The sequence below is a fragment of the Dama dama genome, chromosome 24 (assembly GCF_033118175.1).
Source record: "Dama dama isolate Ldn47 chromosome 24, ASM3311817v1, whole genome shotgun sequence".
NCBI lineage: Eukaryota > Metazoa > Chordata > Mammalia > Artiodactyla > Cervidae > Dama > Dama dama.
The window spans coordinates 22,046,516-22,057,350 of NC_083704.1; positions in this window are offsets into that span (position 1 = coordinate 22,046,516).

Consider the following 10,835-nt stretch of genomic DNA (forward strand, 5'->3'; position numbering starts at 1 on the left):
ATGTTCCTTTTTTTAAAATAAACAGGTCTTCCTGTCTCTAAGCTGAACCTGGTTACCTTTTTTGAGCAAAGAAAGGAGCCCTGGGATGTGAAGAAAAGGAGACAACAGTATTGCACCCAGGTAGGTGGGGATGAATAAAGCAGATTGCGTAGGGATGATGTCCAAAGGCGAAGGAGAAACCGGGGCTTTAAAATGTTGTTTGGGAACCTCTGCTTCAATGGGAATTACTTTGAGAAGTCCAGGTTTATATGTCTTGCCGTCACAGAGGTACCTCTCCTGCTCCACTCATATCCTGCTCCTCAGTCCTCTAAGGGTTTTCCTTTTGCTCCCGTGATCTTCCATGGCAATCGGAGTGAGAACCAAAGGCTTCCCCACACCCAGCGAGGTATGTTCCAACTCTTCTTCCATTGCTTGGGGGGCCTGAGAAAATCTGTGCATGTACAGAGCTCCTTTATGGAGTTTGTCCTCACTTGTCTCCTAAAGACACCTGCACATCCTCTGTGACACCGGGAAGGTGAGGCAGACTGACTGTCCCCCATTCACCTCTGTGTGGAGTAGGCTCCCCAGGGCCCAGACCCTCCACTGGGTCTCAGATGAACCTGGAGCCTCCCAGTGTTTACCCAGCCTCACGATAGAATAACCTGGGCCACTTCGTTAAGATATCACTGATCCTGGACCCTGCCAAAGACTAATTGACAGAAAGTCTGGGGGGTAGTTCTAAAGAATACACAGATGATCCCAGTGGGGAGTCAAAGATGAAAATGACTTTGAAGATTGCTTATCAGAATTTCCCATCTATAGCAATCACTTAAGGATCTCATTAAAAAACAAATACTAGGGCTCCATACTCGGAGGTTATGACTGTCCAAATCAGGGATGAAGGTCATTAATTTGACATTTGAATGACCACTGAAGTTGCTTACCCCAGACCTCATTTCCAGCAGGATTAATCTAGAGAAATCGGGAACAACGCCTGAGTGCCTTACAGACAACCACCCTATCTGAACACAAATACTGCTGTTCCCAGTGAAGCCCACTACCACCTTCTGAAAAGATGACCTTCTCTGCTCGCCAGCTGCCAGTTGAGCAGGATCTGGGGAAAGGAGTGGAGTCTGAGCAAGACTGTTGTGGGGGACAACAAGTATTCATTCATGAAAGGAGTGTTTCATGAGGATCTACTGCATGCTCACAGGTAAGACACTGCTAAGATCCACACATTATAAGAGTTGATTGCTGTGATCTGCTGGGGAATACGTATTCAGTGTTGGGGACTGGCTATTCTGTGTTCATCTTTACCAGGAGGATTTAGAGTTCAGACTTGCCTTCATGGGAGTAGAGATGATCTTTGTTTCTTCTCTTTCATTATCATGGATAAAAAAGATAAAATCTACCCACCAAATTTCAAGTCCTTTCCTCTCCTTCCCTTGGGCTTCCCTTGTGGCCCAGCTGGTAAAGAATCCACCTGCAATGAGGGAGACCTGGGTTCGATCCCTGGGTTGGGAAGATCCCCTGGAGAAGGGAAAGGCTACCCACTCCAGTATTCTGGCCTGGAGAACTCCATGGACTGTATAGTCCGTGGGGTCACAAAAGAGTCGGACACGACTGAGAGACTTTCACTTTCACTTTTCCTCTCTTTAATCTGAGTTTGAGCATCAAAACTTATAAATGCCAGATCCAGTCACAAAGGTGACAAAGTTTCCAGAACTTCATCAGAACTCTGGTCTCAGCTGCTTGCTCTGAGAAGGATGACCAAGTATGGGGGCGGAGCCTTGGCAGGACATTTTTTTCCTTTCATGGTGGTTTAAGTGATCATTTTAAACGGAATGTGAATTGGTGTTTCCTGTCAGGCTCTGCAAGTCTGATTTTGGAAAAGGGACTATATTCTGGATGGAAATTGGAGCAGCAGAGCTGTGCCCACAATGTTAAGCCTCAGTGAGAAGCAGGAATCTGGGGCATCAGATGGGCTGCTCTTGGGGTGGGACTGATCCTGGGTGACCAGTGTCCCGGATTCCAGTCTGCTCTGGGGGCAGATGCATTGTTAGATGTACTAGATTCAAGTCACCGTGAGTTTGACCTGCATTCCCTGTGTGTGCCTGTGTGGAGCAGAAAAGGGAAAGGTTGTCAGAAACGCTAGGTAGGATAACACCACGAGTGAGGGGGGCCGGGAGGAGTGGAAGAGACTGCAGTGAGAGCCCTCAGCCCTGGTGCACCTGAGAGAGGTGTTTAGGGACTAGAAGAGGAGCGTGCGCCATGTGAAATGCGGCCTGTGTGTTAGAATATTAGCTTACGCCCATTGCAGATTTCTAAGAGTCAGTCTGAGCCTACCTCTTTTAAGTTCCAGCAACCTCCAGTCAGAGGTGGGTAAGAGCACTTCCTCTGCCTGGTAAACTCCTCATCCTTCAGGAACAGCTTCTTGATTCTGGTCCTACTGCTCTTCTCCCCAGCTCTGGTCATAAATAGTTGTGATCTTTCTACAGTCTCCCACTAGACTGTAAACTCCATGAGGCCTGAACAATGTCTTACACACAGTTCAGTTCAGTCGCTCAATTGTGTCCAACTCTTTGCAACCCCATGGACTGCAGCACGCCATGCTTCCTTGTCCATCACCATTTCCCAGAGCTTGCTCAAACTCATGTCCATCGAGTCGGTGATGCCATCCAACCATCTCATCCTCTGTCATATCCTTCTTCACCTGCCTTCAGTCTTTCCCAGAATCAGGGTTTTTTCTAATAAGTCAGCTCTTCCCATCAGGTGGCCAAAGTACTAGTGCTTCAGCATCAGTCCCTCCAGTGAATATTCAGGACTGATTTCCTTCAGGATTGACTGGTTTGATCTCCTTGGAGTCCAAGGGACTGTCAAGAGTCTTCTCCAACACCACAATTCAAAAGCATCAATTCTTTGGTGCTCAGCCTTCTTTATGGCCCAACTCTCACATACATACATGACCACTGGAAAAACCATAGGTTTGACTAAATGGACCTTTGTCAGCAAAGTAATGTCTCTGCTTTTTTTTTTTTTAATTCCCCAACCCAAAATTTTATTTTCATTTATTTTTTGTCTGCTTCACAAGGCATGTGGGATCTTAGTTCCCTGACCAGTGTCTCTGCTTTTTAATACACTGTGTAGGTTTGTCATAGCTTTTCTTTCAAGGAGCAAGTGTCTTTTTATTTCATGGCTGCAGTTACCATCTGCAGTGATTTTGGAGTCCAAGAAAATAAAGTCTGACACTTTGCATTGTTTCTCCATCTGTTTGCCATGAAGTGATGGGGCTGGATGCCATGATCTTAGTTTTCTGAATGTTCAGTTTTAAGCCAGCTTTTTCACTCTCCTCTCTCACTTTCATCAAGAAGCTCTTTAGTTCCTCTTCGCTTTCAGCCATAAGGGTGGTGTCATCTGCATATCTGAGGTTATTGTTATTTCTCCCTGCAATCTTGATTCCAGCTGTGCGTCATCTATCTAAGCATTTCACATGATGTACTCTGTGTATAAGTTAAATAAACAAGGTGACAATATATAGCCTTGACATACTACTTTCCCAGTTTGTAACCAGACCATTGTTCCATGTCTGGTTGTAACTGTTGCTTCTTGATCTGCATACCGATTTCTCAGGAGGCAGGTCGGGTGGTCTGGTATTTCCATCTCTCTAAGAATTTTCCACAGTTTATTGTGATCCACACAAAGGCTTTAGTCAGTGAAGCAGAAGTAGATGTTATTCTGGAATTCTTTTGCTTTTTCTGTGATCCAGCGATGTTGGCAATTTGATCTCTAACTCTTCACCCTTTTTTAAATCCAGCTTGAACAGCTGAAGTTCTTGGTTCACTTACTGTTGAAGACTAACTTGGGAAGTTTTGAGCATTACTTTGCTAGCATGTGAAATGAATGCAGTTGTGAGGTAGTTTGAACATTCTTTAGCATTGCCCTTCTTGGGACTGGAATGAACACTGAATTTTCTAGTTGTGTGGGCACTGCTGACTTTCCCAAATTTTCTGGCATATTTAGTGCAGCACTTTGACATCATATTTTAAGATTTAAAATAGCTCAACTGTAATTCCATAACCTTGACTAGCTTTGTTTATATACCTATATGATCATATATATGACCCACTCATACATGGATCCAATCTTTCTATATCCAACTATTTCTATACCACCGTATCTTAGATTTTATCTCTGAATCTCTGTGTAGCTGTCTATTGATAGAGATTACTATTTATATCTACCAATGTATCTACATAAACAATTACCTGTCCCTATATTTACAGCTGTACCTATTGATCCAGAAGTCTTATCTTTCCACATCTCCACCTCCGTTTTTCTCAGCATATATATCCACCTCCCTATGTCACTCAAATTTGGTTTGTTTTAATAAAACCTCTTCAATTACCTCTCCCGTCATTCCAAATGTCCCTTTGCCAAATCTCAGTTTGATGTCTCTGTCTGGCAGTCTGTATCTGTTGGGTAAATTGGTTTATTCGTGATGCTTTTGGATTCTGCCTGAACACTGTACTATGTATACTATTCATCTTTCTATCTGATTTCTCTGAGTCAGTGTGATCATCTGAAAGGGCTCTCGATGCGGAAGAACTGGCGTGATTTTCTTGGTGCTTCTGTCTGAGTCATCATCCATTGCATGTATGTAGGCCATCTTCCATATCCATTCATCTGTGAATGGACATTTTGGTGTTTTCCGACGCTTGGCTCTTCTGTGGAGAGCTGCCAGAGACATTGGGGTTCAGGTGTGACGGAGGATGGCTTTATCGCGATAGCAGCCAGGCAGTGCGATGGGAGGGAGGATGGATTTATCGCGATAGCAGCCAGGCAGTGCGATGGGAGGGAGGATGGATTTATCGCGATAGCAGCCAGGCAGTGCGATGTACGGATCTCCTGGTAGGTGGATTCTTCGCCTCTGAACAAACCTGCAGGCTGTGTCTGTAGCAAGACTGTTAAGAGTCTCCATTCTGTGCAGCAACACAGGGGGTTCTGTTCTCTCCCCGTGGCCTCAAACGTCGGCTGTTTGTCGAGGTAGCGGAGGACCAGCGCCAGATGCACCCTCGGTTGTCCTTTTGCAAGGCGGTTGTCTTTGTGGTTGAGAGGCTGAAGAACTCCCCAGGCTTGTTGACATGTTGTAATAGTGAGGAGAATTTTTGCCTTGAAATAGGCTCTGACATTAGGCACACTTTTGCATTCCTCTAGTATTACCAACCACAGGATGTTTCTCCGGGGCGGGGATCATCTAGGTTTGAAAGTTGTTGTTCCCAGAAATGTCCACAAGGCGGCAGCACTTCTTCACGACCGATCTAGGAACGGGGAGAAGCTGAGCCTGCACAAAAGGTGTGCTTCTGGGTTGGACTGTACTTTGCACAGTTTGTTTGCCATGACCAACCGATGAGGGCTTGAGGGTCATTGCTTCCTCCCCATGACCCTTCCGGCCCCCAGTCCCAGTCATATCAGAACCCCTGCAGAAATGCTCTGTTGAGGCCCATGTCTTAAGAAGCTGAATCGAGTGCAAAGGAGAAGGCTGAAATTGGGAAGCAGAACCCCGGGGCGGGGGTTGGGGGCGGCATGGAGACAGGGTGACTTTGCAAAGCTCTGTCGGCACGGAGCCGTCCAGCGTTCGTGGGTGTAGGGTAAGGGAGTTAGAGACACGAGATTCAGAAAAAGAACGAGAGCGGCACTTTACAGGAACAGATCACCTTTAATGAGGCGAGAAGGGGCAGGTGCGTGAGCTGTGCATTAACCCAAGAAAAGAGTAAGTATATATAGGCACGTATGTGGAAAGTTACTGTACTAAGGGGGCCTGTTCTTCTCCAAGGTTGTTGGGAGTAGTTATCTCTTAAAGGGCTGGGGCAAGGAATTTTGGAGATTGGCGAGAGGTTGTACTGGCTGGGAGCTCAGCTTAATCAGCCTTAATGTCCATTTTTTTTCTTCAGGTTTAGAGTTCTTTGTTTTGCATAGAATGGTGGGGAGGACCTGGAGGGGAATTTTAACTCCAGGCTATTTTGAGCCGTGTAACTTTCCCTCATTCCAGCCCCAGAGGAATATATACAAAGAGAGAAAGAGAGGTGGGCGCCATTAATGTTCAGGGTTTACTCATGCTGATAAATGAGGGTCAGGGGTTGGTGGTCTGGGAGGAAGGAAGTCCAAGGCCCGTAGTGTTGATTTCTATTCTAGCCATCAGGGTCTCAAGCTAAACAGCCTTCACTTAGTCTTGGGAAATGGCTCAGATTTGGTCTTGGAGGAATCTCTGGAAAAGATTAAATAAACAAGGCCCAAAGGTGAGTAGGAGGGTGATAAAAATGAATGGTCTTATCAAAGGTTTTCTATGGCCACAGGGTGGAGATGTAATCTTCAGTGTTTTCGAGGGTGGCTCCTTGAGGACTCAAGACCCAGATATCTGCCAGAAGTTGTTCCAGGAATAATTGTAGCCGTGAAACCTACAGGCTCATCCATCGCCAGTTGGGGCCAGTGGAAACTATGAGAACTTTAGAGTTGCAGGGCCTGTGTGAGAAACTTGGTAAGTATTAGTCTGGCAAGCATTTTCACCATTGGGCTGTATAACCTTTTTTAACCGGGTGATGTGTACCCAAGGGGTGATTTCTTTTAATTTTGCAGTGGTAGGGGTCAGCAGAATTACCATGTAGGGTCTTTGCCATTTTGGGGTTAGATCTGAGTGGGACTGAACTGTCATATAGACTGTCTCCTATTTGAAGGGATGGGTATGGAAGATTGGTGTGTGGTTGAGGGAGTGAGTTATCTATATGTTGCCAAAGGGCATCTCGTATCTGGGCAAGTAAAGGAAAGGGAAGGTGGGAAGGCAGTTTGGGACTGTCCTGGGAGTGGGGAAGACCCAAAGGTATTATGGGCCTCCCATACATGGCCTCAAACGGACTGATATTTAAGGGGTTTTTTGGTAAGGCCCCAACCTTTAAGAGGGCTAAAGGGAGTTTAGTCCAGTCTTGATGAAGTCTGATCGTTAATTTGGTCAGAGTTTCTTTTAGGACTTGGTTGGCTCTCTCAACCTTACCCGGCAGACTGGGGATGTTAAGGAATGTGAAATCTCCAAGGAACTTAGGGCTCATGCACTAGTCTGGGTGATTTGGGATGTGAATTTGGGCCCATTGTCAGGCTGGAGGGAGGGAGGCATTCCAAACCTCCGGAGGATTTCAGTAAGAATAAGCTGAGGCACAGTAGGGGCTCATTTGTTAGTAGTCGGGAAAGCTTCGATCCATCCAGAAGATGTATCTACAAAGACTGGGAGAAATTTAACCCTTTTTACAGGTGGCATGTGGGTGAAATCTACCTGCCAGTCTTGTGCAGGAAGATGTCTGTGAATTTGGTGGGTGGGGAAAGGAGCGGGGGGGCAAATGTTAGGATTTGTCTGCTAAAAAATGGTACAAGTTTGGGTCAGATTATTTAAATCAGTCACATCGTCTTTAGTCAGTTTAATAGTTTTGAAGGAAAGCCTTTAGTACTTTTGTAGAGGGGTGGAAGAGGGAATGTAAATATGAAAGTAATGTGTGGCTGTTAGGCTCATCAGTCCAGGCTGTAGTAAAGACAGGACTAACAGAGGTGGCCGGCCGTTTTGTGTCGTGATCTGTTATATCGTTATAAAAGGAGACAGGACTATGTCGCTGATGTCTCCAGCAGTGTATTACAGCAGCTTGTTTTGGGAGCTGAGCCGCATGGAGGAGTTCAGAAATAAAAGAAGCATTGGAAATAGGTGTGTCTTTTTGAGTGAGGAATCTCTTTCTCTAGATTATAATGTTAGAATGTAACATGTTATAGACATATTTGGAGTCAGGGTAAATGTTTATCTGTTGGTCTTTGGCTACGGTCAAAGCTTGCGTAAGAGCTATCAGTTGAGCCTGCTGTGAGGATGTGTGAGCTGGGAGTGTGGCTGACTTGATGAGGTGAGGGGGGATGACTTTGTCGGGCTGTCCCTGGACTATAGTGTATCCAGCCCCGAATGGGGCTTATTTCTGGGCACTGCCGTCTATGAACCAGGATGGGACTGTGGGGTCAGTAAGGGGCTGATCAGTTATATGGTCAAAGGAATTAAGTGTCATATCTAAGGTCTGAGCACAGTCATGAAATAGGTGTTCTGCTTTTGGATCTGGTGTAGGGAGTAAGCTAGCAGGATTAAGAGGTTTACAAGGCATAAAAGAAAGGGATGGGTCGAGGTGGTGTGCCTGGAGGATTTGTAGTCGAGCGGGGGGCAGAGAAAGGAAAGGCCCATGAGAGTAAATCTTTGAAAGAATGAGGTGAGCATACATTTAGAGGGGCATTTTGTGTTAGTTTTTGGGCTTCAGGTATTAAGAGGGTGGTTGCAGGTAAGGCCTGGAGACAAGGTGGTCATCTGAGCGTGACGAGATCAGGTTGTTTAGATAAGTAAGCCAGAGGGCCCCATATGTCCCCCCTTTTTTTGGCACAGAATCTCTAATGTCCTTGTTGAGAATGTACAAAAAAGAAAAAAGGCTTGGTGTAATCAGGTAAGTAAAGAGAAGGGGCCTGTAGTAAATGTTTGATAAGAGTCTGTATTGGGGTGTGGAGAGAGGTGGGGGCCAATAAGGGATCATCTAAGTTTCTTTGAGTAGCTTAGTAGAGGTTTTGCATGGAGGGCAGAATGTGGGACCCATACTTAGAAGAAGTTTAATAGGCCTGATAGAGACAGAAGTTTTCTCTTGGTCTGGGGCCTGGGGGTCTGTGTCACGGCTCGAAATCTCTGAGTTGGGATTATTGTTTGAAGTCCTTGTCGGGATTCTGTGGCCAGGGTATACTGAGTTTGGGTTATTACTTGAGAGGGTTTTTAAGAAAGACTGGCACCGGGGTGTGGTGTCTGGCTACTGATGGGCTTCAGTGTCCCAGACCTGAGTCTATCGGGGGAAGACCAGGGGCAGGTTTTGGGAGTGAGGGCTGGCCAGGGGTTCAGGTGCCATTTGGAAGCAAAGAACTGATATGGGATCTAAGAATGGGAAGTTTACAGAAGTTTGTAGCTTGGCCAGAAGATTACGTCCCATCAATGTCATTGGGCTTTGAGGAACTATCATAAAAGAATGTGTTAGTGTTGTTTTGCCTAAAGGAACAAAGGAGAGGAGGGGTTATTTGGGGATAAAAAGGGATGTCTGAGACCCCTTTGATGGCCACTTTTGAAGGCTGGAGAGGGCCCTTAAAGGAGGTTAAAAGTGAAAAGGCCGCTCCAGTGTCTGTTAGACACGAGACTTTGTGTCCGGCCACCGTGTCAATTACCCGAAGCCCTGAGTCCGTCTGTATGGGGCGGACTTGGGGTCTGGAGCTTGGGCTCTGTCACTGGAATAACTCAGGCACAACTGGATCATCTCTCACTTCATCCAAGGAACCATGGTCTGGGGTGCCAGGGCCTCCCTGAGTCTGGTTCCTGGCCAATTGTTGTTGGGCCTGGGGTGGACCCCGAGATTTGGTGGGTAGTGTCTGAGAACAACCTGTTTTCCAGTGGCCCCATTGTTTGCAGGTGGGGCAGGGTTTGGTGGGTGGCCAAGGCTTTGGGCAAGGCTTAGCCCAGTGTCCCGTTGGGTTACATCTGAAGCAGGGGTCTGGAGGGTGAGGTCTCATATGGGTGGGCCGAGGTTGATGGGCCAAAGGGGTTGAAGTTTTTCCTTGGATAGCTGCAGCGAATAAAGCATATTTGGCCTTTTAATTTCTTTTCTTTTTCTTTTTTCGCTTCTTCCTCCCTATTGTTGAAAACTTTAAAGGCTAATTTTAGGAGATCTCGCTGAGGGGTTTTGGGGGCCCTTTTCTAACTGGCCTAGTTTTCGGTGAATATTGGGGGCTGACTGGCTTATGAACTGGACATGTAGGTACAAAAGTCCAGCGAGGGTGGAAATATCTAGATTAATGTATTTTTGGATTGCCTCAGTAAGCCATAAAAGAAAAAGGGCAGGATTTTTTATCTTTTTCTTGAGTCACTTCCCTAATCTTAACATAGTTAACATGAATGTGAGAGCTTTTTAGCATTTCTTCTAGTAAACAGGTGATCCTGTGATGCAGGTACTGGATGTTGGCATCGCCTGCTGGATATGACAACTGTGGGTCAGTTAAAGGGACCGCATCATCAGCCGCCGGATTAGTCCTATCTTGGTTATGGAGCTGAATACCATGAGTCTGGGCTGCCTGTCAAATCCGTTTTTTTTTCATCAGGGGTTAAAGTGGCATTTAGGATGTAATAAAGATCATTCCAGGTTAAATGATATGTTTGTGTAAGGCGAAGGAATTTTTTTCTGTATCTAGTAGGATTTTCTGAAAAGGATCTCAATTTTTTTGCATTTTGGCTCATATCAGAAATTGAGAAAGGCACATGAACCCATGTAGGGCCCTCCGGTCCCACTGCCTCTCTGAGAGGAAATGTGTTTGCTTCGGGTCCTGGCCGATGGAGGGGGGGCGGAACTCTCTTTTGGGGTTTTGGAGTCTTCACTTTTTGTTTTGGAGGAGGAAGGGCTAGAGGTTGGGGTCTTCGCAAGCTTTTTGGGGGGTGCGGTAGGGAGGATGCTCATCTGTCTGGTCAAAATTGGGGGCTGAGGCTTCAGGGGGCCTTTTAGGGGCTTTAGATTTGGATTCTTTTGTAATGGAGGGGGAGAGAGAGCTGAGGAAGATTTGATAGGTAGAACAGTCTTTGCAGAGAAAAGGACGACTTCTAAGGTCTCAGAAGGCTTGAATATAGGGGATCTCTGACTGTTTGCCATTCCGTTTGAGGAAGTTACTGAGATCTGATAAAATATTAAAATCGAAAGTCCCGAACTCAGGCCAGCGGTCTTGATTGTCTAATTGGTATTGAGTCCAGATCCGTATAGAGTTGTTCTAAG